General features: G+C 39.8%; 1 long non-coding RNA gene across 2 annotated transcripts; it reads left to right on the top strand.

The window, feature by feature from the left end:
* The first annotated feature begins 2,101 nt into the window (after positions 1 to 2,101).
* On the top strand, positions 2,102 to 4,903 carry LOC123732889 (uncharacterized). Of its 2 annotated transcripts, XR_006763463.1 has the most exons (6): positions 2,115 to 2,164; positions 3,218 to 3,316; positions 3,414 to 3,501; positions 3,722 to 3,842; positions 3,925 to 3,988; positions 4,520 to 4,903. It is a non-coding gene; the product is annotated as an uncharacterized lncRNA (long non-coding RNA). The 2 variants fall into 2 exon arrangements; XR_006763464.1 differs by lacking the exon at positions 3,218 to 3,316 and having other exon boundaries at positions 2,102 to 2,164; positions 4,520 to 4,902.
* The last annotated feature ends 2,270 nt before the right edge of the window (positions 4,904 to 7,173 follow it).

The following is a 7,173-nucleotide window of genomic DNA, read 5'->3' as shown; positions in this document are numbered from 1 at the left end:
GAGCGCTGGCAAACAGAGGTGTTTCCAGAAGCCAATAACACAGAGCAGGTTAGAGAAGCTTCCAACCTAACCACGTACGCACGTACGCACATACGCACGTACACACACACACACACACACACACACACACACACACACACACACACACACACACACACACACACACACACACACACACACACACACATCTAGGAGCAGTTGACCTCCACAGAATGTGAACATTAGCCACTAATATCTGACATCAGTATAGTTTATAAAAGTGTATCTGTCTGTCTGTGTCTTTCAGATTCTGTTTAGACTACATCAAAGATAGAGAAGCTGTGCAGCCACACCATGTTCAATCATGTTACCTAATTAGCTAGCTAGCTAGCTGACAATCTGGTTGACCTGTAGCATATAAACATTTGTTTGCACATAAATGTAAAAATTGATTGATCAAATTCCCCCTGCCACTATTTGACTGGGTTAATAACTTAATATTAATTTAATATGGACCCATTGTCTTAGACTTGAAATCTTGGACCGAGATTCAAACACAGGGACTCTTATTTCAGCCATAGGGACTTGTGACTCGACTCGACTCAAACATTGGTGACTTTGACTCAACTCAGACTTAGCCATAGGGTCTTGTGAATTGACACAGACTTATGCTTTAGTGACTCGACTACAACACTGCTGCCATTACATGGCTACTACTACTGCTACAACTAACAATTCTAGCAAGGGGTACCCCAGCTTGGATACACTTTTCTGCTGCTCCCTCAAAAGCATTAAGCAGACATTTTGATTATACCTCCCAACTCATAACTCCCCTGTTGGGGTGAGTCTATCTACAAATAAACGCAGCAAGAGGATTACAACAGCTAACACAGGAAGCTGAAATCATGTTCCTTATGTTCCCTCAGTTCTACCCCATTTTGAAAAGGTGCTTTTCATCCATGACCAGGCCATGTTTTGGCCATTTTGCTGCACTAGGCAAGACAATTGCAGACATTCTCCAATCCGGCAAAGAAATAGGCCTATAGTCTACAGTGTCGGCCTATAATGTCATTTTATAACTAGGCCTACCATAAGATAGCCTACCATTTGTAAAACATGCAGTTGTGTTGGCTTTATTAACCGAGTCCTGGTTCCTGACAAAAGCTTATAGTGACTTGTCCTTTAAGATATGAACATCAGTTACACATCAGCTACCCAAGTTTATTATGAGTTTTCTTGAGGATTTTTGCAAAGAGACCAATGCTGATGTAAAGGCCTAAGTCTTCACAGCAGTACAAACCTGAAATCACTTATTATCAGTACATTTTATTCCACCTTGTGAAACCAGGGGTCTAGTGGAGGGTAAATGCGAATAAGATTTTTTTTTTAAAGGCCTGTTATGAGAGAGAAAGAGAGATGGTGAGAGTAGCTGAGTGCCTATAGCAAGAGATGGCTGTTAATATCAGTAAGCTGTTTTGTCTGTGTGCAGGTAGTGAAGCTGATTGCTGAGGGGTTAGGTTGCTAGTTAGAATCTTAATAACCTGCCATAAGCTACTTTTGTGTCAGCAGGTCTACAGACCATTCAAGTAGCTGCACTTAACACCTCACTGATACTGATTGTGTAAGCTACAAACCCAAACTGTCTAAGGAAATGTAGGTGACAGTAATAATATTGCACACATATTCAGAAATCTGGGCTGATGGAATCATTGTCTACTCTCTATAATTTCTGCTGGAGATCCAGCCCCTCCCCCACTGCAGAGTGCACAAAGTACCAAACTATCAAAAATGTCACAGGTCAACACAGTTCCCATCTCCCCATGCTGCAGTGATAAGTCTCTCCCCAGGGTTGCCATGTTTACTATGTTGTCTTTTATTGAGGTACTTTTAAAACTTTTCTGCAGGTGAAAAGTTTTGGTCGCTGGGTGCAAGTTTTTAATACTACTTCTATATTACACCGTTACCAACATGGTATTTTAAAAAAGCCATTAATTTCCCTGTAATCTTCTGAAATTGTGATAGGTTTCAGGCTTTGAAGGCGGGTTTTTCCTGGATTTACAAGACATTTGAAATTGACCTGGCAAGCCTGTCTCAGTCTGAGCATGATCACAACAAAAGTAGCTGTGCAGCACGTTTTTTTAATGAAGAGGAGGATGGTTGTAGACGTTCACATTCCTGCAAGAAGGTAAGCTATTAACTAAACTGTTAACCAATATTTTAACTAAAATTGTATTTGGTGTATTGGCAAGCAAGCATGTTCCCCGTTGTCTTTATTTGTAATGAAAGTTAGCTCATGTATGTCTTTCGGTGGAATCCAACATGCATTGACAATGTCCGAAAGCCACATTGTGTCAGATATACTGCGTCATGAGAATGAAATTGGTAGGCTTAACCAAACAATTCATTAATGTGCAATTGTTACTTTGCATGTTTTTACCTTCTACTTATTTACTGCTTGCTAATGATTAGCGTGTTAGCTAGCGGTTAGCGTGCTAGCTAGCGGTTAGCGTGCTCGCTAGCGGTTAGCGTGCTTCGCTAGCGGTTAGCGTGCTAACTAGCGGTTAGCGTGCTAGCCAGCGGTTAGCGTGCTAGTTTAGCATAATTGGTAAACATGTCTTTGATTCAGAATACATGATTGTGGTTAACCCAATGTTACATGCATTGGAAAATAATATTGCTAGTGTAACTTGAATTGGTTTACAAGTTAGCTAGAAAAGCCAGTTCCTTTTCATCTGTTTTGTCAAGTCATAAGCATGCATGTGTGCTGAAATATTTAAATAAATCGCCCCATTTAAATTAAGTTTTGGCAGTTTTTTATCGCCCTTTCTTACCCAAAGAGAAATAAGTTTCTAGTTATTTTGGCTTTGCACGTAAAAGAGTGTAACACCACAACAGGAATAAGGATTGTGGAAAGTGTAACATTTGGTAGGGCTGTGCCAATTCACATGCCTTGCTTTAGCCATATCACTCATACTGTTTCTCGTTTAGTCCATCCATAAAAGCAGATCAGCTTTAGTTGCATCCAGGAACTTGCATAATGTGCTTATGTTATGCTTATACTTGCTGCTTTACCTTGAAAGTCGTCTTAAAAAGGAAATTGTAATAGATGTTTGTAGGACCTCTCAGTCAATGATAAGTCATTGGTGTCCCCCAGCCCATTCCCTTGGTTGTGTGCCGAGCAATCTTGTCATTCTTTAAGTCTCAACCATTCTTTTTAAACTTGTCTTCCTTTACAAAGGCACTGCAGAGGCTCAGAAGACACATGGAAACTCTAAAAGAAACATAATTCAACTTGTAGGCCAGATTTGAAAAGGAAATAATAAATCCCGAAGCTCAGGTTTATCAGTTGTTTAGAATGAGGATACTAGGGATGGTTGAATCATATTCAATTGCCTAATTTGCACATGACTAATTTCATTTTATTGTATCCTTAGATGTCAGACACCGAGGCTGCCAGTACCTCTGGGTCGATAGTCCATGTGTTGGATGATGCACTGCCGTTGATCAGAACAAGTTAGTAACGTAAGTTAGTGTCATTCAACACCAGCACATACTGTAAGTTCTTGTGAATCAGCTTTGTAAATCAAAGACAGGCAAGTCTGCACTTCCATCCCATATTCATTGTATTATAAGAAAATGTAAAGTAGAGGAGCACAGAGCCATAACTAATCAAAATGTGCCAGTGTCCAAATACTATGTTATCTGTCTAGTTATCCAAGATACTTTTTTTTCTGTAATACAGTTGACCAAAGCTATGCTTGGATACAAGACTGATGACTCAATAACCAATATTGACAACAGTGAAGATGGTTGTGTCCCAGGGCCATCAGAGGAAGGCAATTTCTATGAAGAAAATCTGACCGGTATGCCTATACCTTACATACACATGGACCTATTCTTAATTACAATGTCCTTTTAGACATGTTTTCCACTGATGTTTTCCAGGAGAGATGTCAGCGATTCGGGCCAATGACCAAGGGAAAGCTGGGACAAAAGAGAGGCTCACACAGTAAGCATGTTTCCTGCTGCCTTCAGTCAGTGCATTTTCACTCTGTAGTGTCAATTTATGGCCGTACTGTGCTGGTCCAGATCAATACTGTCTTTATCAGTTAGTGTATTTCCAACCATGCCAGCACAGAACGGTTCAGTTTGGATTGGAAACAAGTCAAGATGTTAGATCTGGAACTAGTGTGTCAGGATAGATGATAACACAGAAGGATTACCACGCTTTACATTGTTTTTCTTGAGGGAGGGAACTTGATTTAATAGGTATTGCTTTTATTAGAAGGTTTACATTGCAAACAGATTGTTGGGCTTAGATTCCATACAGATTGAGTCTGCCTTGATGTCAGCATTGCACATTCTCCTCTCACATCCTTATCTATGTAGTTATTTAGTTGGGATTGTTAGTTTAATCTCAACACACCCTCTGCAGAAACAGCTGTAACCTTGTAGAGTTAATACAGAGAGATGTTCAAGTACTGTATTGTAGTCAACCTTTATTTAATGTAGTCGTTCATAATGCCATCTCTTTCCAAAGGTGCCAAAGGAACAAAAAGGTATTGGTCGACAATAGAGGTGGATGCAGTTGATTCCTTGATGAATTTTATCCGAATGGGAAAAACACCTGGAAAACAAGACTGTGAGAATTGCATTGCTGCTTCTCCCAAGCGCTAGTAAACAGGGACTGGAGAGCAGTTAAGTTCTATGTACACAACAGAATAGTTGCAGATCAGAGAAAATAAGTGTATGAGATGCTTCTGGCTATCTTGGTGTACTTCTGAGGATTTAATGGGACTTACTTGACTTAAACTCATCAACAGATGACGAATGTCCTCTATCTCACTGTTTCGATCGTCAAAAGGAGTGGATCAAAACGCAGCGTGTTGAGTGCTCATATTTATTACACTTAAAAAAGAATCAAAAACGAAAGCAAACAGTTCCGTCAGGCAACAGACAACTAAACGGAAAACCACTACCCACAAAAACCCAGGTGGGAAAAGGATGCCTAAGTATGGCTCTCAATCAAAGACAACGATAGACAGCTGCCTCTTATTAGGAACCATACCGGGCCAAAACATAGAAATAAAACACATAGAATGCCCACCCCATATCACACCCTGACCTAACCAAACAGAGAGAAATGGCTCTCTCAGGTCAGGGCGTGACACTCACTGTCCGGGGGAAGTTTTTCCAGGTGGGTGGTTCACTTTTGGAGTGACTAAGGTCTCAAGAATACAAAGCCTGCTGACTTTGAATGTTACAGAAAGAAAAGAAAAAAAAATCTAAACTATTAATCTGTTACTTGGATATATTGAATCCATTACTGAAATGTTTGTTCCAGTTTAAATACTTTACAGAAGAACTACACTACAGCCGTTGAGTTGCCATCCGTGTTGCATCATTGTGGCATTCTACATGAATATTTTCAGTCTTAAAATAGAATGAATGCGTTAAATATGGAGAATTTAAACTTGTTAATTATTTTACGCTTCCATTAGGTACAACGTAGGCAGTTGGATAGCTTTTATAGATTTCATAGGAGCAGGGGCGGAAATCCCGGGGGGACGGGGGGACACGACCCCCCCATCCTGGGAAAAATATGATTTGTCCCCCCCAATATATCACTGAAACATAACTATGTAATTTAAATAATATTAATAATACGCAATGAAAGCAATTGTGCTAATTATAGACACTTAATAGCACGTTTTTAAGTTTCAAAAGATTGCAACCCCCCCGCCCTTTGCCTCACAATGGTTTGATCCACTGCCAGTTCCTTAGCTTGCTACGTAACTGCCGTGAGGTTCATCCAGTCAATCGCGCACACACACACTAGCTGAATATGCAGAGCTAGCGCGCAAATATTAACTATTAAGCTAGCTAGTACCTATTCCATTTATGTGGCGTCGTCAAAGATGGAATCAGCATGCAGATGATGTAAGTTAGTGCTTCAAAGTCCCTGTGATAAGGTTAGCGATAAACTGAAGTCCAAACTGAACAGAACTACACTCTCATCTACCATTGTCTTAAATATATTTAATGGTCTCGTTGCAAAAGCTAAATTGTCGCAAGGGAACTTTTATTTATTTAATTTCACCTTTATTTAACCCGGGTAGCAAAGATTATAGCAAACACCACTGAAACTGAATTGGTGCTCGCTAGCTTTGCAAATTCAGCTATTGTTGGAAGCCAGCCAATATGAAACAAACTATTAAAATTACAAAAGGTTGCAGCATATGTTGTGTAAATGGTGAACTCATACAGCTGTCAACTCTTGTCATTTTAATCCGTTTCACATTTGCTAGCTACCTTTTAGATCGAAGCCCATATAGAATGATTGAAGATGATAGAAGCCCATCTCCTACTGTAAATAACCTACACACTGTGTGTGTAGCCAGCCAGGTAGAAAAATGGCAGAAAAATAAAAGATGGACATCAGAGTATTTTTCAATACACCAAAACGCATAGTAAGAACCCTAGTAGCCTAATATCTCAAAGACTAGTTGATAAAATGTTCATAAGAAAGAAATGAAATTCTAATGGAAATGTTTCACAATGATGTCATTAGGCAGAGCATGCAACAGATGGCACACAGACAGCAGAGTTGGGGACAGCTATGCAGGGACAGACTGGCAGAGACAGGGAGTCTCAGGTAAGTTTGTTGAGTCTTTGTTTGGCAACATTATGAAAGGTTCTCAATTTTTTTGACTTGTAAAATAGGAACATAATTGGAAAATGCCATGGATACCCCCACTCTCAACTTAAACTGGTGACTGAACTAAGATTTGTTAAAGGCAATGGTATTGCTGTTGTGATTAGTTGTGTAGTTTTGGGTACCGGTAGTTAGGAGTACGGCAAACACCTTATTTCTTTGGTTCCTCAATATACATTTACCATATTACAATGTAGGCTATGTGTTACAGCACTACTTTTGGTGTCCCCCTCAGGAATTGCTCTTGAGAAAATTTCATGTAATTGTCCCCTCCAAAGTGGATATCAGATTTTCGCCCCTGCATAGGAGGCATTCTCTCCATGGCTGATGGCAAGGCATTGCAATGCGTTGAGTGTCTGCTGCCAACATACAGACTCAATCTCTCGCCACTTTAATAATTCGATGTATTAAATGTATCACTAGTCACTTAAACAATGCCGCTTTATGTTTACATACCCTACATTACTCATCTCATATGT

Source organism: Salmo salar, unplaced genomic scaffold (assembly GCF_905237065.1).
Source record: "Salmo salar unplaced genomic scaffold, Ssal_v3.1, whole genome shotgun sequence".
NCBI classification, from domain to species: Eukaryota; Metazoa; Chordata; class Actinopteri; order Salmoniformes; family Salmonidae; genus Salmo; species Salmo salar.
Note: the sequence above shows the minus strand (reverse complement) of the source record. Positions and strands in the feature narration are given on the sequence as shown.